Genomic DNA, 14,770 nt, shown 5'->3' with positions numbered 1-14,770 from the left:
TTTGAAGAGTTCTTTTTCTGACTTTCCAAGCTAAAAAGAGATTTGATAAATTTGTCCTGAAAACTTGTCCATAATGCGATATTTTAATTCATTGAAAATTGTTCAATCATCCTTTTCCTTCATGGAATTGGATGACCTTTCTCCATCACCATACTGCTCTGGGGAGGTTCCATGTGGGTCATAGAGGGAGTTGAGAAAGCCTGCAGTATGAATATGCTCGAACTGTCTGTTTTCAAGTAGTAAGCATATCCAATTCTGCTTAGCCCTCCAAACTGCAGGGCTTGTCAGATGGGAAGGGAAAACAAAGTACATGACGTTTCTTTTAAAGTGCACGTGTGGACTGGTGTTTCCTTTGTTGGCTGTTAGAAGGTGCCTACATCATGGTACAAAGGAGTTTTCTTGATGCAGTGGGGATCTTTTTTTGGCTCAAGATATGATGTCCACAGAGGTGCTTTTAAGTCTGATGGGTGACCAAGCAAGTACACCATGGACATTTGACGTATCTTTATAGAATCTGAAAAGAAAGGAGTTTGAAGATTGAAAAGGAACAAGAAAAAAGGAACAGGATATAAATTTGCTCTTTTATCTCAACCTTGCTCTTATTATAAAAATCATACTACTAAAAATATCCAAATAAGTTCACAGTAAATAGACTAGACGTTAGTTTGGGGCTCTGTGGGGGTTGAGAACATTTCTTTTAGTAGATTAGTACTCTAGAAGGAATGGAAGGAAAAGGGAGTTTAAAGAACTTCCTGGTTCCATGGGGATTCTTGGAAGGTCTATTCAATGTATGTCTTAAAATTTACTTGGGAACCCTTTAAAAATAGGAGTGAAAATTTATGCCTTCCTTGATAATTTTTCACATGGTTCTATAGGCAGAGAAAATGGATACCAAGAGCTAGATTAGATGGCTTCTACTTCAGTGTTGCAAATCTTTGTTTACGCCCATGCCTTTTAAAAAGGGGAATCAACTTATAGGTTTTTAGAGGCACTTAATAGGGACAAATTAGTCTATCTTGTCAAAGTTAAATGACATAATTATCAATTTTATTTTAAAAAGTGGAGTTGAAGGTTAAAATTTTAGAAAATCTTTGTTAATAAAGACAAGTCTAAATACAACTTTTTATTTTTCAGTCAAGGGGGCACCTTGAGATGTTCTGTACTAGCTGGATAAAGAAAAATGTCTGCCACTGAGGGCAGTGACCCTCATAGTATCTCTCTGTTTTTCTGCCTTGCTTTGGTATTTGAGGGCATGTGTCCCTCAGCTAATGAACAACTAGTTTTCAGGAATTTGCGATTTTTGCCACTATAGATGGCAAAAAAGACATTATGTGCCATTTTGTTGTTTAGGGAGACTTTATATTTACTTATTATCTTTTACAGATACCTATAATTAGAGAGCAGAACTTTGAAACAAGTTTTTATCCAAAGACTCTATCTTCCCAGATTGGACTTCATTCATTAAGCAAATATTCATGTGTTAGGCATAATTAAAAACACTAGGAATATAACAGATATTGGATTTTCATCGTCTGGACTGTGAGACTCTACAGAAGACATTGTACCTAGCAATAATTTAATGTAAGTGGAAGAAATACTCCTTTGTATATTGTAACGTTGTTGCTAGAATTATTGTGATGCTTACAACATAGAAATTTAGAATTGGACATGACATATGAAATCTTTCCCTTTGATTAAAAAACCCACTTACTAATCACTGGGAGTTCTTGATAAATCAGATTTTTCAATTTATTCACAATGTGGTAGAGTTGAGTATGTTTTCATAGATATGCTACAACAGTATTGATAAGAGAGGCAAGCAAAAATAAACCAATTTTAAACTTTGTTTCTTACTTCTAAAATGGGTTTTTATCATAACTCTAGAAAACCAGCATCATGAATTTTTCAAATGATCATTAGGCAACTTTGGCATTTACGTTAAGAGCTTTGGGTCTGTTTATGTACCCTGGAATTTGCTAAAATTAGTAATGTGATATTCCATATTTAGCAAACCTATAGAGCAATAAATAAGGACACATAAGTATTGGGGAGTGCTTTTTGTTTAAATTCATTTTCTTCCTTTGTGGCATTTGTGAAATGCAGGGGACTTCCAACTCAAATTCTGTAATATTAGGCAGTAAGTTGTACTCTGAACCAAACCAGATGGTGATCAGCTCTATTCCTATTATCAACTCAATACAGCGATGGTTACCAGACCTTACTTGCAACTTTAACATTTGGAACAGATTAACAGCAGTTAGGATGAAATGAGAAACCCCTATTTTACTAAAAGGTTCAGAACATATCATGCTGTAAAATCAGAAAGCCTAGTAAGAAAAATTATGGGGAAGGAGTTCACTGTCTACCTTGGTTTCTCCCTGTAGGACGTGCTATTTCCCTTTTCAGAGTGACTTTTACAAAGGAATTTTAATGTGGAGTATTGGAAGGATTAGGCTCTATTAACCTACCAGCCTCCTGAGGTGCTCTATCCCACAACCTATTTATCTCAATGTGCCATGAATAATGCGGGCCTCAGGCAAACAAGCAAACAAGGGGACTTGTTCCCGCTTTGAGGTTTTCTAAGAGAGAGAGAGAGAGAGAGAGAGAGAGAGAGAGAGAGAGAGAGAGAGAATAATATTCAAGAAACCTTTGAGATGCTCAGATTTGGCCTGCAAATTTGATTGTTTTGGGTTAAAAATGTCTTGCTGCCAAAGCCAGGTTCTCTTCTCAAAATTTCTTTGAAGCATCTACTGGGAAAATCCTTGCCTAAAGCGTCCTAGTATGACTTTCCTAAGAAATCAACATTGTGCCCTTGCCATCCAGTTGTGGATACAGGAGAAGCCAACTTAAGTTGCATACCAAGGTCAGTAAGTCTAACTAGTAGAAATGCTGAAGTAAATAGGACTGACTCCTTTTGCAGAGCTTAAATCTGAGGTCCCAAGAAGTTAAAGAATTTCCTAAGTTACATAAGGAGTTCATGGAAAGATGCTGAGTGTTGCTTGTGTATCACATTATTCTATGACCAGAATTCAGAGAAAGAGACAAAAAGTAGATCATCTACTTTCTTTACCCAAATTGCGACTTGCTATTGTTCTTCTAAACCAATAGATCACCAGAGAAATCCTTCCAACGCAGGCATTTTTGTTTATTCTGTAGCTAAATCTTTGCTTTAAGGATGATTGAAACCCCTCTTGCTGTGTCCATTTGCCTAAAAATCCTTTTGCCTGTGATAAGAAATAAAAATTCCTCTTTAGAAATGGGTTTTGGAGCCTGTTGTACTGTTCTAATCAGTAAGGGTGAAAATAATGCTTACTTCCAGGAGTATAAAAACATCTAACTGTTGCTTGAACTGAATTTTGGGTCTCATGCATTCAGATGGTAGTAATGCAATGGAATTAAGAGAGACAAAAAGGACAGGCAGAAGGTAAAAGAATCAGACAGAAAGAATTTATTGCAAATTCTGGGGAGATTTTTTTCTTTAGTCACAAAGTAGAAGTAACAAAATAGGGTAACGCATGACAAAATTTACATTTTGTAATGTTAGGGTGCAGAGTCAACCATCACATAGCGAGGTTTATTGTTCCAGCGAGCTGGGGTCCAAGTGTCCACCTGACACAGTGGGCTTCAACAAGGACCCGGAGCACTAGGTTCAGCAAGTTCTTATACTTTCATTTTGGCAAGTCAGCATTACTCAGCAATTTTCTATTACCTACAGAGTACACCTGTATTTTATCGTTGTTGTTTTGGCTCGCAGCATCCAGCCCACCTCCCTGATAATTACATTCCAGAAACCTAATCTTTTTCTGGACATGTAATCTTTGACAGAAGCATCTGTTTATTCTGCTTTTATTGTTCCTAGCAGAAGCCTAGGTCACTCAGAAGGCCACAAAGCCTGTCATGGCAGTTCTTTGGCTAAGTGGGTCCTAACAGTAAAGTATATTCCTGCAATATAGAAGAAAATTAGAAACCAAGAGTAAAGGTAAAGGTAAAGGCCCTCCCATTGTTCATCGATTTGCTTGAGTGGGCCCAATAACGTCTCCATTGGAGATTTTGTTGTTACTGTGTTTGGCATATCGAATACATCATGGGTGACTTGCCAGCCAGGTGAGACCAATTAGAAGTGTATTGCAATACACCAGTTAATCAGTAACTGAGAATAACACAATCCTTTAAATCTTTGTTCTATTTGAACATAGACCAACATTTATCTACAGCTACTTTTTAAAAAAATTAATGAGCACTTAATATATTGCTGCAATGTAGCCACTCCTCATGTAGGTTATAATAGTTTATTGTGTCACTCTTTTTGGTGGGTATTATTATGCTCTTTACAGATGGACATTATTAATTTATCAATAGATGCTATGATTGTCACTATCTTCATATATTCTTTTTTGCATACTTTTATAACTCTTTTATTGGAGTAAATTACCAGAAATAAAATTCTGGGAATTTACTCTAATGAAAGCAAAGGGTAATCAAAAGGCTTAAATCTGGCAGGGTAAAGCTAAATTGTACATGGCAGCAACAAGAATTCCTTTTGTCGTGTAGATGATACCCATGGAACTGTATGGCATAAACTGTTCTCTCCAAATTTGCTGCTTTTCTTCAATAAAATGTAATGTACCTTGTAAATAATTAGAGTCCTATTGTCCCTTTAGTCAACAGGGACTCTAGCATTAAAATTTGGAATTGGAAAGGAATCATGAAATTTAAGTTTAAGAGTTTATTCTTTTAAATTACTGGTAGGCCTATATTTCTCAGATTTTTCTCATTTATTTATAATGTAATAGAATAGATAAAAATTTATCTGTCTCTCATTCCATCTATCTAACAAATATATTTGTTGGACACACACACAAATGTCACCATATATATAAATTTACAAGACTTTCATTTTCAAAGCAGTCTCAGTTAACAGCAAAATTTGAGCATTTTATAATTATATAAAGTAGGAAAGAAGAGGAGATAAATTAGGAATGTAAAATATATGTGTTTTTGAAGTGAAAGAAAATTATATTATTTTTTCTTTAAATCTTTTAGAAGGCAATACAATTGGTTATTATTTGGAAATGTGTATAATAGCAATCTATCATTTCATGGTAGCCTCAAGCAAAATTATTTTCTTTATTTCCAATCCTTTTATCTATTTGTCTTGAATATCCTCTTAGGTTATTTATTTCCCTTTTGTTTTTGTTTCCCCAGTGGTTAACACTCTCAACCAATGCATCGTCTTTTATGAGTACACAAATCCTTAAGGATATCACCAGCATGACATAAAACACACACAAAGTTATTGAGTTTTTATCCTAATTGTTTTCTTTTATTTTGATGTCATGATTTACATAGTTGTTATAATGTGTTTTCAGGCATATAGTGTTTGCATTTCCAATCCCAACAACCCTTGTCCCCATCTCTCCCCATAGTTACCCAGATGCCCTCCATCACCCACCTTCTTCCATTTTGACTCCTTTACAGATAACATTTTTTAAGTTTAATTGTTGTAGCTGGATCTAACGTTTCAGATATATTGATACTTCACCTCTATACCACTGATGATGGACCAAGGCCCCTAACTCTTGCCCCTGTGTTGCTTCCAGATCTCATCTTCCTTCTCCCACTATTTCTCTTTTCCCTTGGGATTTTTGTTTTCAGCATCTGCAGTCAGTGTTTTGTCCCCTTACTACCAAGCTTTTTAACTTAAGTGTTAGTAAAAGAAACCCAGCATCAAGCTCATTATGTCCTACTTACATCTTGCCTTGCATTTTCTATCTCATTAGTGGCATCACCATGAGTGCGATAACTCTCCCCTCCCATATTACTAAATAATAATGATTTCTCTTCTGCACTTCAATATCCAGTTAATTGACAGAGTTTTTTGGTTCTTCTGAATCAGTTCAACAATTTTTCTCAATTCTCAATACTTTTTTAGTTTAAACCTTCATTTTCCTTGGGGTGTGGTGCTGCCATTAGGTCAACCTGTACCTGCAGGAACATCAGCAGCCTGACAGTGCCCTCAGGCTTCCCGATACCCCAGAATTGCTACTGACCGGACCCCAACAACTGGGGACCACGTTTCCCAAGAAAATAAATGACCAAAAGTTAGGTATGTGGGAGGCACACCTACAAACCACCTTCCATTCAGCTATACAAATTCACTTATTGGCCTTGTTTCAGAGACCCTTAAATAAATCTCAAAAGAGATCAAAAGCCACAGTTAATTTTGAACTCATGCAAGGCTGAACAGACTAGGGTAAATCAGAGGGTGTCAGATCACTCTGGTGCCCACCCAAACAGAGACCCTGGCAGCTGCTTGCTCCCACAATCCAAAATCACCACCATGACCCAGGTCAGACTCCACTGTCTCAGAAAGGATCTCACTGAGATATTAACCTATTGAAAGTTCAGATATGCCAGTTTTGTGACTGAAAGCTCCAGGCTTTCTGAAAGTTGGGATGGGCTACGTGCACCTCCTCCCTATACTCCTGGATGTGTTGAAAGTCACCCCCATGAACCAATTCCAGTGCTCTCATGTAAGCTCTTCTTCTTCTTCCGGCCTTGCTAAAGAGACCATAAATCTTGAAAGAGATCAAAAGCCACAGTTAATCTCATATCTGCTCAAGGCTGAGGAGATCAGGGTAAATTGAAGAAGGGTGGGTCAGCCTGGTGCCCACCCACATAGAGCCCCCAGCAGCATTTCTTTCCACAATCCAAAATGTTGCGATGCCCTGGGCCAGAGTCCACTATCACGGGATGGACCTCACCAAGATATAATCTGCTGAAAATTTGAATATGTAGAAACTGTGGCTGAAATCTCCAGGTTTTCTCAGGGTCGGGATGGGCTCCATCCCCCTACCTCTTTGTATTTCCGGAAGCCTTAACAATCATACACATCCCAAAGCTGCTACCCAGTTAAAAAAAACTACTCCAGCCTTACCTGCCAGACTAAAATACTGAATTATCTGTACAAATACAATGACCTCTTAGTACCTGTATTGCAAGCCATAATGCACAAAAAGAAAGAGAAAGAAGAAAAGTGCCTGCCGTAGAGAGAGGCTGGAGAAGAAGGATTGTTGGGATATGGTGGAGGGAAATGAGACATTGGTGGTGGGAAATGTACACTGGTGGAGGATGGGTGCTGGACTTAAACCCAATCATTAACAGCTTTGTAATGATCTATCTCATTAAAAAAATCTTTATTTCCCCATCTTTATTTAATTCTGGGGTATCGGGAAGCCTGGGGAAATAAATAAATACAATACAAAACTTATTGTAACTTATACTAACTATAAAAAAGCCCAGATTATTCCCTTTCAGAACCAATGTTTTTGCCATACTACTGCCAGATATGATCGTTTTCCTCTTCATTAAACATTATGGTGATTTAATGGCATTGGAATACAAAACTGATGACTCTTATCTGGTCATTGGTCTTGTATTCTGAGGCCAAGGGTTTGTTACGTTCAGTACTATCTATTATCTTGTCTCTCTGTACTCCATATTACTTTTCTTTTGGGGGCCACACCTTGTGGCGCTCCAGTACACTTCCAATACAGTGTTTGGGGGCTACTTCCAGTGGTGCTTGGAATTGAACCCCAGGTAGAGTATTTACTCTAGCTCTGTGAGCTCTCACCATCACCCTGTGGTTTCTGTTATTCAGAGCACATTTTCTCTGATCCCAGTAATAACATAATTATCTTTTTGAGTTGGCCATACAGATCTGAAAACCATATATAGAATGGTGGAGAGGGCAATCAGAAAAAGCAAGTTTTGAGTCTCAGTCAAGATAATACAAGTCTCTGCTTCACTGCACACAAACCACCATACCTCTTTGGCTTGACTCCCCTGGAAAGCACATCATCCACTCAGTAATCTGACCAGTGAGGGTTCTTAAGCCTGGAGGGCCCAGTATTTCTTGACCTCAGTAGAAGAAAAGAGATTAGTAGAGAATTTATAATCTTTTCAAATCGCACTGACCAGAACTAATCTCATAGTCTCATCAAATTGTAAGAGCTAAGATTAGTGTGAACATTATTATGAGCAGAACTTAATTTATCTAAATTTTACGAGAACAGTCAGGCATGTGAAAGAATAAGTCTGAGAAGAAGGAAACGTTTATATGGTATCGACTTAAATTCCCACATTTTTAAAATTAATATTTTAAGTGATGCTAGTTTAGATGACTGTATATTCTTTGTTAATTTATCATTGATTTGTTTACTACATATTTTAGGAAAAAAAGCTCCTTTTAAAAAATTTAGTCTTTCAGATACCCCCAAATTGCTGCTGTGCCTTTGGCCAGACCCCAAAAACTTGGAGCAAAGTTTACCTAGAAAGTAAATGGCCAAAAGTTAGGTATGTGGGAGACACACCCACAAACCACCTCCAGCTCAGCTATATAATTGGAGGCATGGCCTCTCTGGTTCCTGATCGAACTGATTAATGGCCATGATCCCAGAGACTCAGAAATGAATCTCAGAACCCAAAGGCTTTTGGTAGAAATGCGTCCTGTTCCTGCAGTAAGTTACTGGCGCTGGTCCAATCCAGGTGAGAATAGGTTTCGTGCCTTGGCCTGTTCCCCTTGGCGGCCTGGTGACTACCATCCTCCAGAGGCCACAGGACAGTCAGGTTTGGGCCTGCAGTGATGAGACACACAGGGCCTCACCAGATGGGGGTGGAACCAGCCCTTTCCTCCCCATCCCAATGAGACCCCAAGTCGTCGCCTACAAACGGCCTCTCTGGCTCCTGATCAAGCAGATTAATGGCCATGATCTGAGAGACTCAGAAACACATCTCGGAAACCCAGCGGCTTTTGGCAAAAATGCATCTGGACCGCATACAAGGTGGCCGCCACCTCAGAGCTTATTGGGAAGCCAGGTATGAACTGGCAATGACGGGGCAACTGCAATCTCATGGGAAGGGGGCAGGTACCAGCTCATCCTTCATGCCCTATGGAGGTCATGAGTTGCCCCCCATAGCAGCTCTCTGGCATGGCCATGGCTCCAAAAGTGAAAGGACTTAATCCAGAGCCCAGCAACTTGTGGCAGAGAAGTGAATGGACCATGCGTTAAACTACTGCACCATGCCTCCCCGGGAGGGAAGGGGTGTTGCTCCCTTCCACCTTTCCCGCCCCCTCCCCCAGCAGCAAGGTGGCTGCTGCCTCAGAGCTTGTAAAGTCAGGTATGAGCCAGCGGTGATGGGGCAACTACAGTCTCATGGGAAGGGGGACAGTACCGGCTCATCCTTTACGCCCTACCGAGATCATGGTTGCCCCCACAAGAGGCTCTTTGGCACAGCCATGGTTCAAGAGGCAAAAGGACTTAGTCTAGAGCTCGACAGCTTGCAACAGAAAAGTGAATGGACTATGCGTTAAACTATGGTACCATGCCTCCTGGGGAGAGAAAGGGTGTTTCTCCCTTCCACCTTTCTCCCCCCTGGTAGCAAGGTGGTCGCTGTCTCAGAGCTTATTGGAAAGCCAGATATGAGCCAGCATGATGGGGCAACTGCAGACTCATGGGAAGGGGGACAGTACTGGCTCATCCTTCATGCCCTACCGAGGTCACAAGTTGCCCCCCACGAGCGGCTCTCCAGCATGGCCATGGCTCCAGAGGCAAAAGGACTTAGTCTAGAGCCTGACAGCTTGTGGCAGAAAAGTGAATGGAGCATGAGTTCAACTATGGCACCATGCCTCCCTGGGAGGAAAGGGTGTTGCTCCCTTCTGCCTTTCCCACCCTGCCCCCCCACCCCCCTGCAGCAAGGTGGCCACCACCTTAGAACTTATAGAAAAGCCAAGTATGAGCCGGCGGTGACAGGGAAACTGCAGTCTCATGGGAAGGGGGGCAGTACCGGCTCATCCTTCACGCCATACTGAGGTCACAGGTTGACCCCCATGAGCGGCTCTCCAGCACAGCCATAACACCAGACACACAGAAACCAATCTCGTAATAATCTGGCTCTTTGCAGCAATCCAAAATCATTATATGGCATTATATGATTCTCATATCTCATACCAGCTATAGAAAACAAAGTATTTCACAATGCCTTTTCAGCAATTCTGATTGTTGGGGCGGGGGGGAATTCTAAACAATAATGGTTCATCTTCCACGAAATAATGAATGTAATCAATGTAGAGGAGAAGTGTTAAGTAGAAATCATCTGCCTCACAGGCATTAGGAGAGGTGGGAGGGGAGGTATATTGGGGTTCTTGGTGGTGAAAAATGAATACTGGTGAAGGGAAAGGTGTTTGATCATTGTATGACCGAGACTTAAACCTGAAAGCTTTGTAATATTTCCCACAGTGATTCAATAAATATAAGAAGAAAAAAAAATTAGGGCACCCTCAATGTTTATACTTTTTGCATGTATTCTTAGACCAAAATATTTAACAGTGCTATTAATTGAGTGGCTTGGTTCAAACTACTTAAAATATGTTTATATACTACAATGTTGGGCTGGAGCAACAGCACAGTGGGTAGATGTTTGCCTTGGACGCAGCCAACATGGCCTACCTGAGTTCGATTCCTTCGCCCCTCTTGGAGAGCGCGACAAGCTACCAAGAGTATCTTGCCCACACGGTAAAGCCTGGCAAACTACCCGTGACATATTCGATATGCTAAACTCAGTAACAAGTGTCACAATGGAGATGTTACTGGGACCACTAGAGCAAATCGATGAACAACAGGAGGACAGTGACAGTGACAGTGACTACAATGCTAAATGATTTTTAAGAAAAAAATATATTTGTACAGAGTTGAAAGGAAAATCTTAATTTTTGTCAGACCCACAGTTATTTGCTAAAGATATATATGAACCATATATATACACATATATGTATATATACATACATACATATATACATGCATGCATATATATGTGTATTTATATATGTACATATATATGATGAATTTCAGAGCACTGCAGGCCTCTCAGGTGCTGAAATCAGTTTGGACATTCTCAACATCCTTATTTCCAGTTCTGCCTTAGTTTCCATGCTTATTTTTGGTCATTAACCACCAAAATTCATCTTTGCAAAAATATAAGGTAACAAAGAAATGCATTGTGATCTAAAGGTAAAGTTGAACTATGATGAACAGTCATCCAGCTGCTGACTGAATTCAAATACTGCTCTATTCCCCTAAAGAATTTAGTCAGTGCTGGGTGTCCTCATAAATGAGCTCTAGTGTCTCTTTGGGGTGCTTTGGTAGACAGTTTGGGAACCATGGGCCTCCAACTAGGTACTATTTGTAGCTTGCTGTCGTTTCGAAACAATTTGTGAAGTAGTTGTTAACATTTTCAAGGTGTATGAGGTTTTAAAATGGCATGATTCATACCCCCAAATTGTCTACTTGCTAATCAGCAGAGCAGAAGCTTGAATCCAAGCTTTCTGACTCCAAAGCCATTGCATCATGCCATGTGTCATGCAATTTGCAGGATTAAGATTTTCACAGCTTCCTCTCTCCTTGACCTTTCCTCGCTTTCAAGCAACATTGAGATGACTATTTTTAAAAAACATGTGGAAGTGCTTGAAGCTCATGGAAATGATTTTAAATCATGCCTACATTTTTAGCTTTAAGGCACACCTGTTAGAAAATAAATTCTCTTGAGTAGACTACAGAACTTTAAAATGGTCTTAAAATGGCCCCAAGGAAGATTGTTTAAGCTTTGAAATCAAGACAGTATATTTCTAATTAACTTAAAATTATTTTATTACTAATTTTTCATGTGATATTTAGTATGAACAATTTATCACTTTTTTCCCTCTAGCTATCAGGACAATCCTTAAGCTAAACCCTCTTCACCAGCTGTTGCCTAATTCAATATGGTTTGTGCTGGATTTTTTCCAACTTTGCCTGCACATAATTTCTAAGTCTCAACAGACCCATGCAAAAATGAACCATAACTATAATCTTTCATGTTACTTATAGTTCTATTTAATTATCTGAAATACTACCTGATAAATAGTGCAATCAGAAGAATTCAAGTTTAAAAGGAACTACTCTCATTTAATTTGAAACAGGTTTTGGATTACTAACTCTAAATTATGTAAACTAATCAATGATTAATTTAAGAATCTTTAAACTGCTGAGCTTTTTCTTTTGGTAAAGCTTCTAAGTATCGATAATATTCAGGCTTAGTCTTATGGATTTTCTTTTCTTCCTAATTTCTACTTAACTTGGAAAGTTAACTTGGATATTTGGGGCTAGAACCAAGGAAAAGCATATTCTTATACTTTTTTCAATAACAATAAAAATTGTTTTCAAAGAAAATGTCAGTTAATATAAAACTAACTTTATGATTATGTTAAGTGCACCAAACACAAACTAGAGTTCAGAAAAATATCAGAAATTATGTAGTAAAATTGATAATAGCAGGAAATTTATTGAGAATCTTGGGAATTTCAGATATTTTATATTTATTATTATTTTGAAACTAAACATGACAATAAGAATTCATGGTTATTGCCACCATTTTGCAGATGATAAAGGGAATTGCTTTGAGGAAATCTTCTTAATTTGCAGGCAAATAAGTATTAAAACTCACAAACTCAGGTTAGATTTTCTGACATCACAGCCATGGCTATAGATCTAGGTATGTGGAATATGCTCCTTGGTTTTCTATATCATTATGGTGATTGCAACATGAAAACATGCTATGAATTTTATTTCCCAGATATCAATTTAGTACTACCATTAGACTAGCACTTTTCCAGGAGCTAATTAATATTAATTGTTGATATTAATATTTATTAATCTATCTGAAATATCTTTTGAGTCTATGCTTTACTTTTGGTTCATTTGTTATTTGATATTAGGTATCTCAGTGAATTAATGAGTTTATACAATATTGAAAAAATTTTGGCTGGATCTTTGGATACCCTAAAAGCCATATTTGTCCTTTCCATTTTCTACATTGTGATCAAGTCAATTTTTGTGTCTGGGTCTCAGTTTAATTTGTATAATGAAAGGTTTGCAGTGTATGGTGCTTGAGATTGTTCTAAACACTAAAATGTTTGTGGTTTTCTAATGACAATAATGTTTGATAATTTATTTCCAATGTTTCTTGTGAATGTTACCTGCCCACATGGCAGAGTCTGGCAAACTCCTTGTGGCGTACCCAATATGCCAAATACCAGTAACAATGATGGGTCTCATTCTCCTAATCCTGAAAGAGCCTTGATTATGGCACTCTTTAAAATCTCAGGGCTAGGATGAAGGAGATGTTACTGGGGCCTGCTCGAGGCAACCGACGAACAACAGGATGATCATGATCGTGATCGTGATCGTTTCTTGTGAATACAGTTAAATGCTGGTAGTATATGCACCTCAGAGATAACAGATTTGATAATTTTGGATTTGACTTTCAGAAATACCAATGAAGTAAGTGAATGAAACCTTCAAAGTACTTCTCAATTCTTTTTTTTTCCTTTTTAGTGTTGGTAACAAATTACTATGAACTATGTAGCTTGAGGAAACACATGTTTATTATTTAAAGTTTTCATTAAAATTCCACAATTTTAGGGGGTAGGAGAATAAGGGGGTTTAGGCCACACCTTATTTGTTTAGGGATCATTTCTGGCAGGGCTCATGGGACCACATATGGTGCTGAGGATTAAATCAGGGCTAATCCAAGTGTCTTAATTCATGTACTATACCTCTTGGTCCAGATTAGGAATCTTGGTATGATCAGCATGGTTTAGCTGTATCTCTATTCAGAATCTCATTATACTGCAATGGAGGTATCAAAGGGACCTGGTTTACCAACTTGAGTGACGGACAAAATTAACTTCCTCCTGGTTGAAGAATGAGGGTTTCTATTTTCTTTATATGTGAGTGAAGCACAGGCAACTCTCAATTCCTACGTTGTTTGGAATATTTGGCTCTATGGTTTAATCATAAGACCTTCCCAAACCTGGAAACTTTACTACCTCAAGCCAAATAATGCCTAGTTTCTGTCTGCTTTGACAAAGTCTTTCTGATAGAATGTACTGGGTTGAATAGTAGCTTTCAAAATTCATGTCTTCTTGAAATCTTGCAGTGTGACTGTATTCAAAAATAGGGTCTTTAAAGTAATTAATAAAGTAAGGGTAGGACATTTGCTTTGCACACAGCTGACCGAGGTTTGATTCTTCTGTCCCTCTTGGAGAGCCTGGCAAGCATCCCGCCTGCATGACAGAGACTGGCAAGCTTCCTGTGGTGTATTCGATATGCCAAAAACAGTAACAATAAGGCTCACAATGGAGATGTTACTGGTGCCCGCTCGAGCAAATCGATGAACAACGTGGGATGACAGTGCTACAGTGGCTAAAGTCATAGTAGAAATGGGAGGCCCTGGTCCACTGACTAGTGTCCATTTAAGAAAATGAAGGCATGTAGGACAGAGGGAATATGGCTGTGTAATTAGAGAGCTAGAGATTGGAGTTAAACTGCTACAAATTAAGTAATGCTTAAGGATTGCTGGAAACCATCAGCTGCTAGAAAAGGCAAGAGAGGATATTTTCCTTAAAAGTCTGAGAAAGCAGAAACCCATAGACACTTTATTACAGGCTTCTAGCCTTCAGAACTATGAGAGAACAGATTTGCTCATTCAAGTTAATGGGATTTTTTTTATGATAACCCTAGAAAATAAATGCAGTAATGTAATGGTAGTGATAACAAAATCCCATTTCATCTCAATTCAAGGAGTGGGAGATGTCTTATCACCTGTCACACTTTTTGTTGGTTAGAAGTAAATCAAAGATCCCTCTTCTATCAAAGGACAAAGGATTATGCAA

The sequence above is a fragment of the Sorex fumeus genome, unplaced genomic scaffold, assembly GCF_029834395.1.
Source record: "Sorex fumeus unplaced genomic scaffold, SorFum_2.1 ptg000002l, whole genome shotgun sequence".
Taxonomy (NCBI): domain Eukaryota; kingdom Metazoa; phylum Chordata; class Mammalia; order Eulipotyphla; family Soricidae; genus Sorex; species Sorex fumeus.
This window is presented reverse-complemented; position numbering follows the sequence as displayed.